Source organism: Grus americana, chromosome 5 (assembly GCF_028858705.1).
Source record: "Grus americana isolate bGruAme1 chromosome 5, bGruAme1.mat, whole genome shotgun sequence".
Lineage (NCBI taxonomy): Eukaryota > Metazoa > Chordata > Aves > Gruiformes > Gruidae > Grus > Grus americana.
In genome coordinates this window covers 16,285,222-16,307,038 of record NC_072856.1, presented here as the reverse complement: position 1 = coordinate 16,307,038, position 21,817 = coordinate 16,285,222, and the positions used below count along the sequence as shown (strand labels likewise).

At 39.9% G+C, this 21,817-nt stretch overlaps 1 protein-coding gene across 9 annotated transcripts in view; it reads left to right on the top strand.

Annotated features, from left to right (window-relative positions):
• SERGEF (secretion regulating guanine nucleotide exchange factor) overlaps nucleotides 1–21,817 on the top strand; it is a 167,821-nt gene that overhangs the window by 58,430 nt on the left and 87,574 nt on the right. The window contains exon 10 of one of the 9 annotated variants that reach the window (XR_008577217.1): nucleotides 9,533–9,697. The exons of the other annotated variants lie outside the window; for them this stretch is intronic. The gene's annotated coding sequence lies outside the window, so the exon portion shown is untranslated. The remainder of the gene's footprint in view (nucleotides 1–9,532; nucleotides 9,698–21,817) is intronic. 9 annotated transcript variants of the gene reach the window in all.

Here is a 21,817-nt window from a genome sequence, read left to right as displayed (position 1 = left end):
AAATGTTTATCTTTTGTCCTTCTGTCTTTGTAAGGCACTTCAAGCCTGGCATTACTGGATGGAGATGTGTGAATAATTGAAGACCAGCATATTGCCAATTGCCAATCATAGCAAGGCAAACTGCATGCTTCTGGGAGAGCAGAAGGAATGCACCAGTGGTTTTAGATGACTATACAAAATTATTTTATTAGGCAAGTGTGCAGTAAGCTCAACTGTGTCTTCCCATCTAGAAGACGCAAAGAATCTGTTGTTCATACTCCTGCTCTTGTCTCACTGCTGTGCTAAAATCAGTGTGTCATGCACCTGCCTTCTGCCCTGAATCACCTCCCAGTGGGCAGGCTTTTCAAATGATCTTTGCAGGTGAGCTGTCTTGGAACAGCAGCATAGTTCAAAGCATATCTTAAGAAAACAGCTGACAAAAGAAAAGAGGGGTAAAACCCACATGGTTAAACAGAAGCAAGTGGCAATGCTAAGGGCTCTGATGGACAGAGTAGAATAAAAGGGATAAGTTAAAAAAACAGCAGGCATTCCTATGTGCAGTACAACTCTTCTTAGTAAATCTCCTATATAGAATCCTTTGGGATTTGTTTACAGACAACACAGCTCTATAGTACTCTTGACCCAGAAACTGCATTTCAGGTCTCCAGTCAAGTGCAGCGTTGGTGTAGAGAGGTGCGCTTTAAGTCAGCGGAGCTCTACAATACCCAGTGAAATTGTCCACCATGTTGTAAAGCCCTATGATCATGCAGTTTCTGGTTGCTGTCGTAAACTAATAATATAAAATATATCTGAGATTCATTTATGATAGTGATCATCTGAGAGGCTGAGTAGTGTGTTAATCCAAGCTTTTCTTGAAAATCTTGTGGTAATTGTTGGGTGGTTTTTTTAAAAGATATCTTGAAATCTGGTTTATAAAAAAATCTTAAAAACCTGAAACTTCAGGTTTTAATGCCAAAGTGAAATAGCAGGATTGTAGCCCTGTGTTTTTGTATTCAGAAAAACCCTCTTGTTTTTAAGCTAGCTTCACAATACTGTTGTAGCTTCAGCCGAGTTTCTAAAATGTTTTTGGATAACAATATTCTAGTTGTCATTTGACAAGCATCCAGTTTTACATTGAGGTATGCAGAGTATGCTTGATTAGGCCTATTGATTTGAGAAGTAAGGTAAAGCTGAAGATGATTAAGTGTAACAGATTTTAGCTCAATGTAAATGTTTTTAAGGAATTAGGCATTTATGAGAAAGGATAAGCATACTGGCTCTGTCTCTTAGGGACAAGTGAATGAATTGGCTAATAACATGGTCAATGAAATGGCAAGAGAAGTAAATGCTTGTTGTCAAGTCTTTCTGTAATTGAAGAGCACAAAAAATGAAGACAGTTTTAAAATGTGCTGCTGTGTTGCTTTGTGTCTTGTCGCAGCTTGCATTTCACGTGGTATGGTGTAGGTTGTTAGTGGCTGCTAAGGCTGATGTGATTTTTTTGTTTTTGTATTGGATTTGAGAAATCTTCTGGATTTGGGCCAGAGCGCTATGTGTTCCAGTAAATGACTGAAAGTAAAATTATGTCTAAATGACTCTTTCATTGATATCTAAGCCACTGGAATATGTGTTATTACAGAGACTGAAAAATTACTTTATCATTTCAGAGAGCTTTATTTTAGTTAATGTAACCACCTTCTTCATTCTAATACTGATTTGGTCTCTGATCTATTGGATTCAGTAAGTATTTGAAGTTTGAATTTCCTGTGACCTATGTCATGTTAATGTGTCTTTAATGCTTGGAAAGTGTAATTTATTCTTGTGAAGGTTTGCAGAGTAATAGCACATAGCTCCGTAGAGAAGAGCGAACTTTAACAGCAATGTTATGAACCTAACCCAGTGTAATTTAATGTTGCTGTAGCTTGCTGTGTATGAAGGCAGCATAGCATTTTCTGTTTTAGCTTTCTGTTTGGTTTCCAAAATTTCTTGAAGTAATTTGCCATTCAGGAGAGAAACTTCCATGTTTGCCCTCTGTTGTGAATTGGTTTTGTTTTTGAAACAGTGACCAAAACCAACCCGTTCATCCTTAAATTGTAGGAGACTTGTTCTGCCCTTGAGTAGTATTGATAATGTTGGACACATAAGATGGGTTATCCTGAGTAAATACTTACAGAAAACGGAAGTTACCTCAGAAAAATCAGAGTTCAAAAGTCCACTCACATGAGATGATTAGTTTCTTTGAAGACCACATATTTGTTTTAAGAGCTGAAAGTTTGGGAGTTTTTTTGAGGTGTTAACTTTCTTGGTACCTTGTTTACTGTTAACTGAAACTGATAGATGAAAATCTCACAATTAAGATCTTACTAGGCTTATTCAGCATGGAGAAGAGAAGGTTTCAAGGGCACATAGTAGCAGCCTGCCAGTACCTACAAGGATATTCATCAAGAAGATGGAGTTGGGCAGGAGGATGAGAAACAAAGGACATAAATTAAAATGTGAGGTTCAGACTTAGTGTAAGGAAAACCTTTTTCACCATGAGGACAATCCAGCAGTGGAACAGGCTGCCCAGGGAGGTTGTACCATTTCCATTCTTATGGAATGGAAAAGACTCATCTGGATAAACCCAAGCAATGTGATCAGATTTCAGAGTTGACTTGGCTGTGAGCAGGAGGTTGGACTAGAAATCTCCTGAGTCCCATCGAACCTGAATTATCTTGTGATCCTAAGGTCTTGTTTCTATCCTCAAAACTCATACTCAAAATTCAGAATGATGAAGCTTTAGTTCAGTGCTGTAATATAACAAGATGTCAGAAGGATGAGTTTTCAGGTCATTTGTTGAGATGCACTGGGCAAGGCTCAAATTAAGTTCAGTTTGCAGAAGCGATGCTTCTTACTGGGAAAACAACTAACAAGAGAAGGAAATTAAAGAAATTGTGCTGTGTTTTCCGGTCAGCTATAATACACATTTTGGGTGCAGCAAAATGTATGGAAGCATTATGTAAGCAGTTCAGAGCTCTCAATGTGCCCCTCTGGATAAAATAAGGTGCTTGTATCACTCTGATAGGGTAGAAGCTGGCATCTTCTTTCCAGTACTGGCTTGTGGAGAGGAAGGCTGTAACTGAAATAGCAACTTGGAAAAAACTGCTTCATGGTTCAGTGGTTCTTTGTCGTTATTTTGTTTTAGCCCAGAAGCACTAAAATTAGCTGTCCTTTCCTCTTTGTTCTTATTTTCTTTACACTCCAAAGTTTGCAAAGTAGGAAATGTGTTGAGAAGCTACTCTGCAGTTTAACTATCCATACACTGAAAATCAGAGCCCTTGACCTGGACGCTTAAAATGATAACTTGATTTTTCAGGGTTTGTTCTGCTGTTTCTCTAGTTATGTGCCATTTTCTAGCATAAATTGCTCTTTGGTTATGTAAAATTAAGTCTTATTGGTTTATGCTGACAGTTTTGCTTTAAATTTGTAAGAATAATTTTAATTCTATGCCCTTCTCACTGTCCTCTGTTTTCATTTGAGTAGTAATAGATGCATAGTCTGTGTGACAGATATGCTATTGAAATTAGTTCACTAAAAACAGAGCCTCTGCTCTTCAGAAAATTAAAAAAACCTGATGTCTGCAATGTTGTGTTCTTCTGCAAAGGTAAACAGAAAACTGAAAGGAGACAGAGTTGTTTAGAGGTGACACAGATGTGACTTTGTCATCATTAAAATGTTTCTTGGAAAAGACTATCCTGATTCATGGGAATCATTTTTATTTGAGTGTTTTCTTCTGAGTTACAGTATTAGTCATCTAGAATCATGTATGCTGTCTGCAGTTCTTTTTAAGGATTTTTGCTTGTCTGAAGAAGTTGCCCTTACTTTTGTTTGTTCTCAGTGGTATATATGAGCCTTTAAACACAAAACTATTTTTTTACCTCAGTTACTCTTGACATGTTAAGTCAGCTTGATCCACAAGTAACTGTGCTAGAAATAAAGCTTTTGTTTTTAATTTATTTCTTTTCTACTTATGCCTGGACTTTTGGTTTGAATTAAAGGCCTCACAATCAATTTTGTGGAAAACCAGCTTATAACCCAAGATTTCACTTTCCTTTGAAATCTGCAAGACAGCTACAAGGAACCTTTTCCATTATTTGTAAGAGCAGCGATGCTGTGGTTATTATAGACTGCGTTGCTTGTGGGTCAGGTTTTGGCATGATGAAATTACTGAGGTTTGAAGAGCTGTGTATTTGCAAATCACCTAAAGCACCAGCCTTTTGCTGCAAGCTGCCTTGGCTTTTCAAGGCTTAATGCAGGGTGTATAGCTGATACTTACTTCCCTTGTAGTCTACACCTGCAGAAGAGGATAAGGAATGGAAGTGCACTTGATAGTTTTTTCATAGCAGGTAAAACACTTTTGTGGGAGCGTTTGGGTACCTTCTGCAAATGGTGGTATGAAAGTCTAACTGGAATAGAATTAGTGCTGTGAAAGGTTACAAAATAAAGCCCAAGGAGCCCAAGTCTGACAAATGACACAGATCATTGTTGTACAGAAGAATCTAATTTTCTTAGAGTTTTCAGTCTGTGACAATTCCAAATAAGTTGCCTTTTATTTGTGTTCTCCCAGTGGCTTGGGAGGTCTACAATAGGATCTTCTTATACTTGGTAGTGCACAGTTGCAAACAAAAATACTAATTCTTAGGGTCTTTACAGGATAAGTATATAAGATGCTTGCAGGCAGGGCACAGGAAGGAACTGATACCATTGTTATTTAGTAGTTATTTGCAGTTGACTTGAAGTGTGCGTTGTTGCCATTTTTTTTTATTGTAACTTTAGGAGAGGGATTTTGATGTTTCAGTGTACATAGGCTTAAAAAAATAAAAAGGTGGTGTTTGGTTGAAACATGGGTAGGTAGAAGGGGGCTAACTACTGTGTGTGTAGAGCAAGTGGCAAAGTACTGAGTTGGGTGGCTCACTGCTGGTGAAGATACCATCCTGAGGTTTTTGACTAGGGAGACGACTTTACTGAAGAATCTCTGGGAGTGATGTAGCAGGGTCAGCACTACTTCCAGAAGTGGGAAGTCCTAGTTGTTGCTTCTTTCACTGTTGGTAGCACAGATGGTGACTGCTGGTGTTGCTTGCTCTGAAGCCAGTTATAAATCTAGACATCTGAAGAGCTCTAAGCACTAAAGTGATATATCCTACACATGTAGCTGGAAAGGTGCCTTATCAATTTAGGTGAAAGCAGTGAAAGGGTGCCACAATGGAGTAAGATCGATTGATGTGTTTGAAAGAGGTTGAGATTGTTAAAAGGCAAAGACAGCATAAAGGGCTTTTATGAATGCAGCTTGCCATTACACCTGTAATTCCCCATGATACCTATTAATTTGAATTTCTGTATAGCAGCAATACACAAATTTGGGGCAAATAAGAAAGTGCAAAATTGCTATCTTTTCATATATAAAATCTAGCACTACAAAGGATGTCTCTTGCAGGTTTGCAAACTTTCCAACATTCTCTAACTATTGGAGCTCTAGAGGATTAATACAGTTAATAGTATCATTGTGTGTGTAAGAACTGTGGGATGGGCAAAGGAGAAACATTTTAACATGTAAAAAGTACATTAGAAACCAGACTAGTTATTTAAAAGCTTTAAAACCAATAATGATTCATGTAGAGATGGTAAGTCATGGTGGCTACCGACATGACCTGATTTCACATTGAGTTCGAAGTATGCACATCTCTTTGTAATGCTGAATGAACTTTGCAGAGTTGCGGATATCTCTGCAGTATATGTAAGGTACCTTTGAAATACACAATATGGATAAGTTTGGCAGGATTTATAAACTTTTCTGGTGCTCACAAAACAGTCATTGTTTCCTGCTCCAAGGTGAAGTCCAAAAATAAGCACCTCAATTTATGATAAATAGCCTGTGCATTAGATGTTGTCAAGGGCTCTTGAGTTAAACATGCTTGAAATTTTTAGACCAGGCTGGTTGTGAGATATGATGTGCCAAAATAGAGTTGGAAAATTTTGACAATGGTATTGCATTTTTTTATTATTTCAGTCATAGAACTGAACAGACCTGCATTCTTTTATCCCCCCAGCCCCTCTTTGAATCTATTGCCTGATTAGATATAGAAGGGGGAAAAAAAAGTTGAAAGAGTTGTTTTGTATCCTGTTCCCCTAAATGCTTGCATGTCTAAGTTAATTTTCCTCATGTTGTAACAGTAGTACTGCAGCTCTGTAGGAGCATGCTGTGGCTGGGAGCCTCTGGCAGCTTGCTTTCATGCCTGCAGCTTGGCTTGTTAAATGCACACAAAATTCTGCTGAAAATGAGCTGGACACAAGGGTGTAGGCATTTTTGTTGCTGCTATTCCAGAAAAGCAGCCACAAGCTGGGAAAAGTTAAAGTTTTCCAGTGGCAGCTTTATTAGATGCTATGGCTATAAAAAAACCCCCCAAACTTCTCCAGAGGGATGTCTTTAGAAACCTGCAGAACTTTGCTGCTCAGTTGCGTGCTATATCTGTTTTAATCAGGGAGTGCTGGACGGCAAACTTTCACTCTTACGGTTTGATTGTCAGTGAGTCCTGCTCACCTTTGTATATGGCTGACAGGGTAATAAAATTAGATGGTGTTTCACCACACTGTCCTCAACCGGAAACTGAGAAATGAAAGTGAAATGAAGCTCTAAGAATAAGGCACCTTCACTTCTCAATAAGTGATTTAACACTCAAAGTCAGCGTTCAGAATTCTCACACCCCTGATCAGGGATAGCTCTGCTGTGTTGCACAAATACGCTATGAGTCTGATTCCTGGAGGGCTGCAAATTTGCTCTGTAATAGGAAGGCGGGTTTATAGCACTGCAGTTCTGAAATAAGTAGTATGATGTAAGTCTGGGAGTCAACTTGAAGGCAGTGTATCAAGTTTTTCTCGAAAAGTTATAAACTCATCCACTGGGTGAACTAAAAAGGCATATTTGACTGGCAGCTTTTGATTTTGAAAGCTAACATGGATATTGAGTAACTTGTGTGGTTTATGTTGCATCACTTGTCAAATAGTATTTTTTTTATATTAGTGCTCTGCTGTCCTCAGAAAAAAGAGAACTGGAGTTTAAGGTGTGTGTGAGCCTTCCTGTTTGACTACCAGTTCTTCTCACTTCCTAAACGAGAGGATGACTCAGCAAGCTACAAAAGCCCTTATTAGAGACTTGGATTTCTGAGCTGTGTTCTTCTAAGGATACTCTCACTTGTCCTCTGAAGTTTGAAACTACTGCACACTGCTCAAATCAGTAAGCTAAACTGTCTGGCTGACATCCTCAGCTGTGCTGCAGTCCCCTTTGCATTGTTTGAAAGAGCTGGAGCAGTTTAGAGCAGCCCAAAAAGCCCTGGGTCTCACTGCAAGCTGGAGGGCACTCATGCAGTGCAAGCACTGGCTTCTGGGAGACCCCTGACAGCCCCAGAAGGGCCTGGGGTACAGAAGTCAGTGTTGCTGTCAGGAAGGCCTCTGGTGTGCAAGGCTGAGGGGGCTGTAAGGCTGCTCTGGCAGATGTCCCTGTGTGCTGTGATACTAGGAAAAGGATGGGGAGAAGAAGCACAAATCAGTTTGTGCTGAGGTCATACTGCCAGGGCAAGGGACGTGCTCACATTTGAGCTAGCTGGAAGTGAGCCAGAGCTCTGCAAGGCTCTGAGGGCTCCTGAGCTGGGTTGTGATCTGGGGTGTGATCTCAGCATGAGGGCAGGGGAGAGTGAGTCAGCCTGCAAATCTCTGTGCAGGCCTGCTCCGTGACTGTGGCTAGCACCCAAACTAGTTGGTTTAACAACAGCCTGGCTATTCTGCACTATGCAGTCACCCTTATGACTGCAGTGCAGATATTCGCAGGGTTGTGCTCTGGGGTTTGGCCTCTGCATCCAGGATTTGGAGGGTGCAGAAGTTGAAGAAAGTTGTGCTTGGGCTGCAGTTTTTGCTCTGCATCTCTGAGAGTGCCAAAGTAAAATCTCTTCTACTCGTATCCACAAAAAGCTATGGAGAACCAAAATTGGATAAGAAACAGAACAACCTAATGCATTCTGAGAAAGCAGATATTAAGACAACTGTTAGAAATAGTGTTTTATGTTTCTAAACTATTTATAGTGTAGTCATGATGTCTCCAAAGAGAGCAATACTATATCACCAGCGTTTGATAGTGGTGCTCTGAATAGAGAACAGAATGCAAGACAGTACAGATGGCTGACAGACTGCAGCAAATTCCAGCTAATGAAGAAATGCAGTATGTTTGTTTACATGCAAGTTGAAACAGTTGGCTGTTAAAATTGGTTTTAAATCCAGCTCTGAGCTGGGTAAACATAGATCACCCATATGCAACTAATAATAATAAAATACATTTTTGTATTTAAAGAAAAAATGCTTCCCTTTCAATGATAATGCTGCAGTTTGATAACTTGGCCATTCTGTATTCAATGATCTTCAGTCCATGTGCAAATTAATGCTGCAAGAAACAAAACCAGTTTACTGAGTGAATATGTGTAGCTGCAAAGCATGAATCTATACCCATGAGGTGAAGGTTTTATGATTAGGTTCTGGAAAAGAGAGATGGTTTTGGTAAATTTTGCAATGCTCTGGACATATAATTCAAATAGAGGAAACAATGAGGAGCCAGGCATTCTGCTGAACTACTTCATCCAGTGGATCAGGTTATAATTTTGCTAGCAGTTTACATCGTGAATCATTGGTGTGGGGGGGAAGGAACGCTGATTCTTGAATTTAACAGTGAATTTCTGATCATTGTAGTAGTCCTCCTGCCTCCTTTAAAAAGTGGCATTTTTGAGCCAACAAATCTGTTGTTATTTAATGTTAGCACAGTAATGCTGTACAATAAGAATACTGCAATCTCTTGTGTATCAGGCAGAGACACAGACACAGAAAGAATAAAAGGAGGAATTATTAGTACATGCTTTTCTGTAATATATTTCCAAACTACATGGTTTGCTTGTCAGAGTGCTTCTGAGACCAAGTTCATTTTACTGGGGCAGCATTCATCTCATTTGCTATCATGTTTGGAAGTATTATCTGTATTATAGAGAGCTGTTAAAATTCTGGAGCATGTTTCAGGAAGATGTTTCAAACATAACTTATTTGCTTCTTGTTTTCCTTGCTGATGGGTGTTTAGAATGCATTTGCTGGTAAGCATTATCTGAAAATGCAAATGTAGCTTGCTTTTCAGCAGCAGGCAAACGGTTGGTTGTTCTGCAGTTGACCACAGTAGGGTTGGTACTTGGAGTTGCCTGTTGATGGGGAGAAAGCAGTAAATAGGATGGGTTGATGTTTTTGTTCTTTACTGTAACATTTAAAAACTTACAGTGCAAATGTGCTGTGTTTTCAAAGCATTGTAAGACTGCAGAAGGCGAGAGAAGTTGCTTAGTTGTGTGGTTGGCTTTAAGGATTATGTACGTGCTTGTCTCTGCAAATGGCAATCCTCGCATGTGCGCTATATATAGAGACCAAAAAGTCCTCTCTGATGTATACACACATACATGTGTATAATTTATGCTGATGAGGTGGGTTTTTCATTTCACAGATTGTAGTGTGATGGACAGTTGCTGATTCATGGAGAAAAACAACCCTCCTGCCAAGAACTGGAAATCTGCCATGATGCCAAACGATCTGAGATCCCACTCCCATGGGCATGTGTGGATTTGCAAATCAACCAAGAGTGGGCCTACTAAACACAGTAACATTGAAAGTAACCATTGAAACTAGTGTTTCTTTTTGTGGTTTTTCTCTGACTCCATGCTCTGGGACTAAGAAGCAATTTAACAGTTGGATCTTAGATTATATCCCCTAAAGTGCTTTCTTGATTTGCCAGGTATCTATTAGTTATGTAGTTTTCCGTGTAAACCAGAATCCATTCTACTTTTACAGCCCCAATTTTTTTAACAGATGTTCAAGCAGTAACAATTGAGATTAGAGCCTTGGATTCCTAGAGAGCTTTTGTTTTGATTAAAAAACAAAACCAAACTCAACAATAACAAATACTTTTGATAAGAAAATACATCATAGCAGGGCTCAATCAGTGTTTGAATGCTAATATTGAGAATTTGCAAGTTCACATAGAAAAAGCAAACAGTCTCTATAGTCTCTTGAAAGGATATAAACTTTTATGGACCCTAAAAATGGACTTTGCAGGTTAATCTGTAACTGTCTAGTGAGGGTTTCTGTTATGTGCCTGTAAAACACCTGTCGCTGGAGAGGGTTGATCCAATATAGTAATTCATTTACTCTTCCTAAACTCCCAGGCCTCACTATGTATTCTCTACTTGAATTGAGTAGACATGAGGTTGGAGAAGTGACTTGCGAAGGTGTAGGTTTAGTTTTGTGGTCCATGGCTCAGTAAGCTAAAATCAAATGAGATGTAAAATTTAATCCTAGGGAAAGACTGTCAAGAGGATCTCTGCTTTGCCAGACTCTGCCTTGGGACTGCCCTGAGGGTGATCCTATCATCTCTTTAATAAATAACAAGGCAGCAAAATAATTTCTTAGTTTGGTTGTTGAGACTTGCCCATAGGTAGCATCAAAGTAGCTATGTACCTCTAAATACCTTCTCTGTTTGCCAGGTGTCTGTGAGTTATGATGGATCTGTCACTAACAACTGTCCTAAATCTGTCCTTCCTGAAGAGTCCTGTTTGAATTCTGTCTGCTTGTCTCGGATTTAAATGTGAAATACTTGGTGTGAGTGAAGAGTACGTTATCTAGCCCAAGGTTGAGGGTTCTAGTCTAAGGGGCAGGCTGCTTATTGTTGGTGGTGATGTAGGCCACTGGCGGGTAAAAGGTAAGGTCTACGGTAGGTTTAGGATGTTGAGTTTCTTCTGTGTCTACAGAGCTGCTGGTCTAAGGGTGTTGCTTTATGTAAGCTATGCTTCTCGCAGGGTTCCTTAGTCATAAAAATGCAAGTCTGGATTGCATCTTCCATTTGAACATGAGAGGTCCTCCTCGGGTCAAGGTAATGAGTGATGAAATATAATTACCTTGTACATTATTATAATGACTCATATATTTATAGGTGCCTGTGGTATAAAATTTGGATGAATTGCACATTCTGATGGATGTTTAATTTTGTTTTCTCTTGCTGTTGGCTGGTATCACCCTACTTAATGGATAATCAGACTACTTGTTGCAGAGATTTTACATAAGCACTTTGGGGTCTGTTTTTGGGAATCTTTAGTTGATTCAGTAAAATAGTGTGATAGTGCAAGTGCAAAAAACTGTCAGTTTTTGTGGCATGTGCCAAGCTACAAGAATTTTTTTAGTAATAGTTCTTGCTCACCAGCAAAACTGACTGCATTGCACATGAATAAACTCCTGTAAAGGACTGAATTTGTGGTTGTCCATAGTGTACACTGGGACTGTTTTGTAAATAACTGTTCCTCATGCTCCCTCCCTTATGTAATATCCTCTATAAATGATCCACACCTGTAAGGCATTTGTTGCCCCAAAATGTCTGTGTCTTATGAACCATTTGATGTTGCCATACTTAATTTTCTGCTGCTGCTTTTATTTATCATCAATGCTAAACATAAGTTTGTGCTGGTTTTAGAATGTTTCAGATTCAGTATTTCTATTCTTAAGATGAGTAATTTAAAATGTTTTGATGTAATGATTGTGAATAACTCTCAAAACTTGTTTTTGATAAGGACCTGAGTTTTGCAAGTACAAAAATACTCCACTGAATAGAAACAGTGTCTTGCCAGAGGGAGTTAGTAAGACCCTTACATATTTCATATCTCACTGCCTTCTACATGCAAAACATTAACAACACACTTCACATGCATATGGTGTGCCCACATTGGCTATATTCACTGCAGAACTCTACAGTTAACTTAAGTGCCCAGGAAGGAAGTATAGATTTGTAGTATGGTGGATTACTACCCTATAACCTATGGGCTTGGCAATTGGAATTTTTAACTGAGGCCCAGGTTATGGCCATTTGTTACAGTATTTCCCCATAAAGGAAAGGAGGTAACTGGGGGTTTTTTGTAGATTAATGGAATATGATCAACCTCTGATTACTTGGTCTCAGATATTCACATATTAGATCTTAACTTTGGAGCCAGAATACTCCTAGCTGTCTGGTATACTGCTGAATGTCCCCAAACCTCGTACGTGTATGTGCAAGTAAAATCTGAAGTTAATTGCAGGTAGCTGTGTGTGAGGGAGGAATTTGGTTCTAGTGCATGTAAGAAGATAATTTTAATAGCTGTAGTGAGATTAAGTTTACAGTTCCACTGGACATTAAGGTGTGGAGCCCTTCTCTAGTGAGAAATAAATGACAGTGGGAGGAATTGTGGCAGGTTTTAAGTGGCACAAGTTATAAGATTGATTAGGTAATCCAGAGAAAAGGTATTGGCTCTAATAGCTTTTTCCTTTGGCAGCCCTTGAGTAGAAAAGATCTTTTGGATTTACTTTATGCCTAGCAGATTTAGTAGATTTAGAATAAAAAGGCATTTTTTAAATCTCTTGAACACTTATCTGTTGTTGTTGCATTTGACGTAAGTTTATGAAAATGACTTCAGTTTAATTAGGCTTCGTTGATACAGTACTTTTCCACTGAATTTACTAGGAGCTTGCGAATGTGTTGTAACGAACTGCACTGCAGGCTGCAGTATCTGATTGTCATGCCAGGAGCATCACTAGCGTAGAGCTAAATAGAGATTGGTGAGGAAAGTGGGTCAGGAAACAGGCCTACTGTACCTGCAGAGACTGCAGAGTGCAGTAGCAACAGAGCAGAGTGTCCACAGCATGGCACTGTCTTACAAAACATAGGAGATTGGCTGAGGATGTGGTTAGGATAGTGGGCATGTCTGGGAACTAAAGATGCTGCTGCATTTATTCTTTCGCTTCCCCTCACTATACACACTTGTTTTGCTGGGCAATTTTGGCAGTGCTCACTTTACTTTTTCTTTCTCTGCACAAAAATGTCCACAAAAACATTCTTTCAACATCAGAGGTCAAAACCATCCTGTCCTGTAAGGCAGACTGCTGGAGACATGCTTGCTGGTTCGTGTGAGACGATGTTAAATGTTGCTAAGGAGTCTTTCATACACTTTTCAGATGTAGGAGAGAAAAAAAAGGCATGTAGTGTGCTGCTCTGTAGACCTTGGCATGGTTATTTAAAAAGGCTTTTCTGGAGCATATCTTGCTTCACTTGCAAATTTAGTCTTGCTGGAGGTGACATTCAGAATGAAATTACAGTACAAACAGAAACGGAGCAATAAAAAAATGAAGCATCTCTAAGCAACCAGTGGGTCCTGCCAAAATTACCCAAAAAGTGGAAACTACATAGATTGAATGATAAACACAGAAGAAAGGGGATGTGGGGGGAAAAGGTTATAAGAATTTTTGCTGAAGTGTAGGAGAGAATGGTGAAACGAACCAAAAATATAATTTTAAAGTTCTTCTGTCTTCTCTGCTGCCTGCCTTTGTCTCTGTGGAGCTTAATTACTATGGCTCAAAATAGTCCATTTTATAAGTCTTTTGGTATACTGCATGTTCATCTCTGTCGTGACCATAAGAAAAGATCTAAAGCAGGGGATATTAATTGAATAGAAAAAACAAATCTGTGTATTATCCTTAGGCATAATTGTTTTGATTATATTTGGTTTGTGTTGGAAGGAATACCTTTCACTTTGTTTTATTCTTGAGATTTACTTGAGTTTTGAGACCTAAAGAGTAGGAAGTAAACCAGAAAGGTAGTTGTCTGTTTTTCAATTGAGAAAGGTTCATAGTAAAAGGGAATGTTTTTCAGGAATCTTTTGTGGTATGAATCCATTATTAATACAGAAAAAGGAGGAGGATTGAGTTCAGAGGCCTTCAGGCTTTAGGTGCCAAGGCCTGCAAGGTTCTTATGTTCTCAGCTTCCCCTGAAGCTTCCACTGCATTGGTGGAGGGTGTATATACAAACACTTGTTGACTTAAGTGGAAGGATTGCCATTGATTAGGTTAAAATAAAAAAAAAAAGAGATAGAAGGTAGCTTATGGCTTGCTACCTTGTCTGTCTTAAGCTTTGGATCTCTGAGGCATGATGAAAGAGGGAGGTGGCACGCTTGCAGCCATTCTGTGTGTGGCTGGGGGCCAGGTGCCCACCAGAGCCGCTCTATCACTCCCCTCGTTCACTAGACAGGGGAGAAAAAGTACAACGAAAAGTTTATGGGTCGAGATAAGGACAGGGAGAAAGCCCTCACTAATTGTTGTCACGAGTAAAACAGACTGAACTTAGAGAGGAAATTCATCTAATTTATTACTAAGCAAAACAGAGTAGAGGAATGAGAAGTAAAATCAAATCTTAAAACACCTCCCCCCACCCCTCCCATCTTCCCCGGGCTCAACTTCACTCCCGGCTTCAACCTCCGCCCCCCCTCAGCGGCACAGGGGGACGGGGAATGGGGGTTACGGTCAGTTCATCACACGTTGTTTCTGCCGCTTCTTCATCCTCAGGGGGAGGACTCCTCTCATCGTTCCCCTGCTCCAGCATGGAGTCCCTCTCACAGGAGACAGTCCTTCACAAACTTCTCCAACGTGAGTCTCTCCCATGGGCTACAGTCCTTCACGAACTGCTCCAGCACGGGTCTCTCCCACGGGGTGCAGACCTTCAGGAGCAGATTGCTCCAGCGTGGGTCCCCCACGGGGTCACAAGTCCTGCCAGCAAACCTGCTCTGGCGTGGGCTCCTCTCTCCATGGGGCCACAGGTCCTGCCAGGAGCTTGCTCCAGCGTGGGCTTCCCATGGGCCACAGCCTCCTTCAGGTGCCTCCACCTGCTCCGGCGTGGGGTCCTCCATGGGCTGCAGGTGGAATCTCTACACCCCCTCATCCCTTCTTCCAGGGACAGCAGGGGGACAGCCTGCTTCACCATGGCCTTCACCACGGGCTGCAGGGGGATCTTTGCTCCGGCACCTGGAGCACCTCCTCCCCCTCCTTCTTCACTGACCTTGGTGTCTGCAGAGTTTCTTACATCTTCTCACTCCTCTCTCTGGCTGCAAAAGCTCTCTCTAACTGTTTTTTTTTCCTTCTTAAATATGTTATCACAGAGGCGCTGATTGGCTTGGCCTTGGCCAGTGGCAGGTCCGTCTTGGAGCCGGCTGGCATTGGCTCTGTCAGACACAGGGGAAGCTTCTAGCAGCTTCTCACAGAAGCCACCCCTGTAGCCCCGCCCCCTCTGCTACCAAAACCTTGCCACGCAAACCCAACACGCTGTGCTGAGAAAAGCAGAGCAATGTGGAGGGCATGATCATATATTTTTAATCCACTTTCATTAATCTTGGCTTGAATTGTTGTGCAGAAATAATACATTCACATTGGTACAGCATGAAGACAGGGCAAGTGACTATTCTGCCAGTAACTTGTTCTTATTGTGACTGTAGGCAAATCAGTTGTGTGGAATCCTCAGACCACTGAAGAGTCGGTGTTTTTGACATGCACGTAGAATGCTATTGAAAAATGCTTTTGAAAATGGGACTTTGGTTTGTAAGCAACTTGGATATGCAAAAAAGTCATCCTCAGTGCCATAATTTTCAGTCTGTATAATACATGAATGATAACGTTAATAGCATTTCAAAGACAGGAGAATAAATCATAGATGGTTTGGGTTGGAAGGGACCTTCAAGATCATCTAGTTTCAACCCTCCTGCCATGGGGCAGGGACACCCTCCACTAGACCAGGTTGCTCACATCCCCATCCAGCCTGGCTGTGAACACTTCCAGGGATGGGGCTTCCACAACTTCTCTGGGCAACCTGTTCCAGTGCGTCACCACCCTCACAGTGAAGAATTTCTTCCTAATATCTAACCTAAATCTACTCTCTTTCAGCTGAAGGCCATTACCCCTTGTCTAATGCCTCATGATAATGCCTCAGACTGAGACACCTTCAGTTACTGTAGTGGTATAGACAGTTTAGGGAACTGAATATCTCAAAAATCATGGACTCTGTCAGCATTAGTTATATGTTTAAATCTGAGAGCAATTCCACTGTGATAATTCAGAGCAATCAAAATAAAAAAGAACTCCCTTCCCATCTATGGTCATTGCAGATAAATCCTGTGGATTTCCCAGTGCAGATTACTGAAATGGGCAATGCTCTGTGTCACTGCTGCTTTACAGAATCAGCTGCTCTGGGAATTGATTAAACACCTCATGGTTCACATTCTGCCCTGCTTTCACATATTGTGTCAAACAGATTTTTCTAACCTATCCGATTCTGCATTTATATAGTGCTGTAAGCTATTCCAGATCACAAGACTTGCAACAGCATAAACACAGAGGGGTAAGCAAGTGCATGCTGACTGCAGCAATGACAACATTCCCTGGCTTTCACCCCAAAGGGAAATGACTTCACCTTCAAAAGACAATTTACAGCGTGTACCACAGGCCGTGGACAAGATCACGTAGTGCCTTACGTGCTATTTATGCTTAAATACCAAGTGAAGGTGTTGCTAGGCCCTCAAGGCTTTTCGTCTTTTGCTTTTAATCATGGGTATGGAACTAATGTGGTAACCAAAGGAGAAGGTGAGACTACATGTGGTCTTTGCCCGCTTTCTGGACTTTGGCTGCTTGTCCTGTCTCGTTCCTGAGGTCTGTAGTTGGGTCACTCATAAAGTAGACTTTCTCCTGAGTGGCATTTTGCTGATTACGATTACTAGCTTGGTCAAAGTCTTTTGAACAGAAATTTTGTTTTAAAATAGTACTACTATAATGAAAGACACCCAAACCCCGTCACGTTTGTGCAGTGTGTTGTGACAGCCTGGATAGGGAATGAACAGGTAATAGCCCAGATTTTTAAAACTCTGGCATAAATCATACTCCATTGCACTGTTTTAGACACCTAAAGAAGCCGATTGTTAAGGATGCTGCTCATCTTGCAATTTCCACTTACCATCATTTTTAAAAGTAGGCTATTTGAGCTCCTCGATATGTTAGTTAACTGTGTTAAATTTTAATCAGACCTCATTTAAAAAAAAGAAAAATCTTATTCTTTGGCTTTCCCTCTGGAAAGACTAGATCCCTTGACAATATTGCAGGCAGACCTGTAGTGAGGTGCTTCAGAAGTCTGCGTCTTTTGAGGACATGGGGTTTTTTTGTGGCTTTTTTATTTTCTTTTTAAAATGAACCTCTCCAGGCTTGCCATGGAGTAGGTAACAGTATGTTCGTCCTATACTTCCTGAGCTGAAGTTTGAGGCTGCATGGCATGCCTCAGTCACTGCATCCGGGTCTTCTGAGGCCCAGCCGGCATCCTTTATGAAAAGTCTGTCTGAAATGTGCTGTCTGGGACTGGGGTGACACAGATTGCATAATAGACATGTGGATGTAAGAATGAATGTGTGGATATGCCCTTCTGATTGCTGACGGAAACCGTTCTCAATTTTCTTTCAAATATTAGCATGCCAGAAGTAGTTCTTCAAGAACTTGCCTCTGAAAATAAATTTTCAGGTTCATTTCATCTTAAAAAAAAAAAAAAAAAAAAAAAAAAAAGGGGTCATACTTCTAATGTCTGTTTTTTGGAAATTCCTCTGCTAAATTCCTGAGTTAACAATTGGCTTTTAGTTTAAGATTGTGCTTGCATGCTGAATTATGCAAATTCCTCCCTTGTTTTTCTTATTGTAGTAAAAAATGGTGTGTTTCACAGAATTTATCTTATTTTTCTTTTTTTTTAAAAACCCCTCTATGTATAGGTTTACTAACTGTTGTCTTTCAGATTAAAAAATACAATCTTGATGCCTTAAAGACCACCTGTCAAGAACTTGAAAAATCCATATTAAAACCAAGACTTTCCTCAAGGAGCTTAGCATCAGTTTGAATTCAGAGATGCAAACCCTTGTTCTCAGCAAAAACTTGTCATAAGAACACTTACCATAACACTGTGTTGGCCCAGTATATCTTAAAATAATTTAACTTTAGTTACTAATAGAGATGATGGTATTCCCAGTGCTTCAGATGTTCTGTAAGTGGTGTTTCTGACGTTGCAACTAAAACAGTCTGTTTGAAAACTTATATGGCCAATTACAAATTTTTCTAATGCAATTTGTAATTTCAGGCCCTATAGACTTGGAATTTCTCCCATAACTCACATACAACCCTTTCCGCTCCGATTTTGGATGCGAACTCTTACTCTTCAAAACTGCTGTATTAAACTGTATTGGCAGTACATCATTTGGACACTATTAATGTGTAGATGGCTTTCACAGACAGTGGGATAGTTAGACTACATTTTTGCTTGTGCCTAGTATGCTTCCGCTTCTGATTACTTGACTTCAGAGTCCTCAATATCCTTATCGTTATTTTAAATTCTACTACCCTTATGCTCCACCCTAATGCTATAAATATGTGAGTAGGAGTGGCAGACTTCTGTTATAAGCTAACATTTCTCTTTCTTGTATTTTGCTTTTAGGATGTGTGTTTGAGTGATGAGGAACACTGTCTTATTTAGGCTAGAGGCGAAAGACTTCCAGACAGTCCTTAACTGGTCAGAAGTTCTGAGGAGAAAGGGAATCAAGTTACTTGTTCTCTTCTCTCAGAAGAAAAGAATTTCTAATATATCTAGATTTAAATGCAGTAGATAACTTAATATGCAAATACCTGGTGTCATGATTCTGCATTTACTGTTAATATTCTACAGTATCTGAAATAAGGTAAGGCTATTCCTGTTCTCCTAATTGAAAATCACAACAGTCCTCCTTTCAGATTTTCTTCTGTGGAGGTGTTGATGATAATAGATGATGAGGTTTTTTTTTTTTCTCCCCAACAAATCTTATTTGTATTGTTCTCATGTTCCCGATATTAAGGCCACTGGCAATGTACATAACAAAAGGCTACCTTCTTCCCCTTCCCCCAGCCCTGCCAAGAGTTAGCTTTTGCTTTATTTCCTTCTAGTTTTATTCATTAAAGATGTCTTCCATTGTAAGAGGTAGGTTGTCTTCCATACTAAGCCTTAATTCAATATCTCAGTGCCTGTGATTTTAAAAACAGCAACAGAAACAAACCAAGCTTAGTACTTAGTCGTGCTTCTTTAACATCAATTTCTTCTAGGATTTTTTGCTATCCTGAAGCTCTGTATTTGATTTCATACTGAGTTCATTTTTGAAGATGCACAAAAACTTTCAGATGAACAGAGAAGTGGAAACATAAAAATGATCCTTTAACAAAGGGCTGTTAATAACCACGTTACAATTTTTTGATGCTTCAAATAGCTAATTTAAAATTTGTTCAACAGCTTATGGGTTGGTTTTGGTTGGTTTGGTTTTTTCCTGGGTGAAACATCTTCAGCTGTGAGTAGTCTGAGAGGTGAGTGAAGGTTGGTGATTGTGAGAAGGCACTTTGGAAAGTGGGACCTGGGAGGTTGCTGCCCTTGATGTAGACTGGGACTGCAAGTGAATTGTAAGGCCTCGATCAAAACAGCTGGCAGGTTTGAAAGTGGGCATTATTTTAGCATTATTTTATTGGCAGTGAAAGAGCCTTAAACCTTATCACCTCTAACTCTCTGTAAATGAGTGGCTGAAAACAAAACATGTTTGGTTCTTTAAAAGAGAAGAAAAAAACGCTGTTAAGGAATTTATTATGTGCTTCCGAATGCATGTTTAGGAATTAATTGCTCCTGATCTGTATAGGTTCTCCTTTGGTGACTGCAGTGACACTGCTCAAGTGCCTCATATGGAAATGCTTCAGAAGCAGCGCTGCTGGTATTCCACAGCCATGGAGCGGAGGCACCAGCTTGGTTGGTTTGCCTGAGTTAATGCTGTGCTCTGGCTGATCTGAGACTTGAGCTAGGTTCTTTGAATTGCCATCCCAGGCATTTTCTGTTAGATCATCCTTCCCTTTTGCGTGAAGTTCTGCTCCTTTGATTTGGAGCATCCCAAGAAAGCTGGTTTGAAGTCAGAAATTATCTTTACAGTATGTGGACACCTGTCTGATTCTGCCCCAGGAGAGTCTTGGAATAGTTAGTCTTATGCAGCTCTGATGGCTGGGAATCCTTTGCAGAACCCACTTTGAAGGACAGCAGGATAAGCAAAAGGTACATGTCTTAAAAGAAAAAGAAAATAGTAATCCTTTCCTGAATTCCCTAGAAAGCCCCCTCCAACTAGGTGAAGAGAATCTTCTTAAAGCAGTTGTTTTGTGTGTCCTTTTCTAGTGTTGCTTCTGAGATTTGGTTCTGTTTTACATATATGTAAAGTTTTTAAGAGCACAGGGACAAGTGTGATTATGTAGTCATATTTTCTTAATTCAAGCTGGAGACCTTTACCCAAATTATTCCTGCAACAGGAATAGTTGGGGGCTTTTAAAAAAATCCCTTAGGATACTCAGTCATGATTTTATATGGTGGAGGATTCAGCTTGGTCCTGCTTAAATTGTCTCAGTAGCTCCTTTTGTCTTATGCTTTGCCTGTTCTTCCAGAGGTAAAGCTAAATACCTATTTTGCAACATCCTTTATTAACAGAGGGCCAAGAAATCTGAAGGTTTTCTACAACTTATCAGGGCTTAACATGATTCTTTTCCCCAAACTGCCAAGATTTGGACATATAATTGGATCTTTGCAGCTCTCAGTAGCATACAGTTTCTGAACTGCCTGTCTTCTAGTGGAGCCTGAAGCGTTCTTTTCTAATGAAGCTATCTGGTATGGTGTGACAGCCATTTGGCTGGAACTATATGTACACAATTGATGCTGAAATTACTATTGTTTGTCATAACAGTATGTTCTTGAAATACATCTTTGTCTTTATAGATGGCAAGACATAAATTTAGAAACAGTCCTATTTAATTTGATTAGTTTTGATTATTTGCCAACTTCTTTTTTAGGATGTTTGTGTCCTGTGAGCAAGTTGTGAAACAGTTCTGTCTTGCCGTTTGATTATGCAGAGGATTACTTTTGCAGCTCTCTAGTCAAAAGAGATTGCGTGCCAAAACTTGAAAAGGCCAAAGTTTAAGACTTGTTCATCCTTTAAGTAGAAAGAGCTGATGAGGAAGCGTTTTTTGGAGGGTTTGTTTTATGTTTTGAACAAGTCCTTATTCTTTATTTTTTGTTTGGGAGTGACAATTGATCACAGCTTAAGTGTTTGAGAAGAAATTTCTTGCATCTTGGGGAAGGGGGAAATTAATGTGGGTTTTTTTATCTGAAAAACTAGGGGGACCAAATGAAACAAGGTAAACTAACTGGTGTAGTTTAAGCTTGGAAATTATTCAAGTGATTATTTTGTGACCAAATTTTTTTCAAGACACATGCTGCACCACATACTTTCACTGCCTTTTAATGGTGTTAATGACAGGATAAAAGTATGTGTAAAAAAATAAGCAGTATAGATGGTTTCTGGGTTTATTTTTTATTTTCTGCTTGGGATATTTTTGGAGGTGGTGATCAGTATTAGAATCTTAAGTCTCTTGTTTCAGAGAAATTTGTGGCAGAAATGTGCTGTAGATCTTTCTTTAAAGCTAGCAATTTTTAAGAAAACAAACAAAAGATTAAAGAACATTTGATTACAACAGATAACAGTTTTATTCTGTTGTGAGGTGACAATACATTAGCTTGCAAGCTGTAGCTGTCATATAGTGTGCTGGATGGTTTAAGAGCCAGAATTCCCTGGTAAACTTGTGGAGTGCCTTATTCTTCCCTGCGGTGTGGCCATCACAGCATTTCATGCAGGCATGTTCAAGACAGATGCAAAATGTTGTCTGATCCATACAGATATCTGTGCTAAGTGTTAATCTGAAAGTAATGTTGGTAGAAAGCGACTAGCTTTACTGAAAAATTTCCCTGCGATGCCGTTTCTAGGGCAACTGTCTATTGTGTGTGTGCTGTGTGTGTTTAGCAAAGTCTGGCTGCTAGATA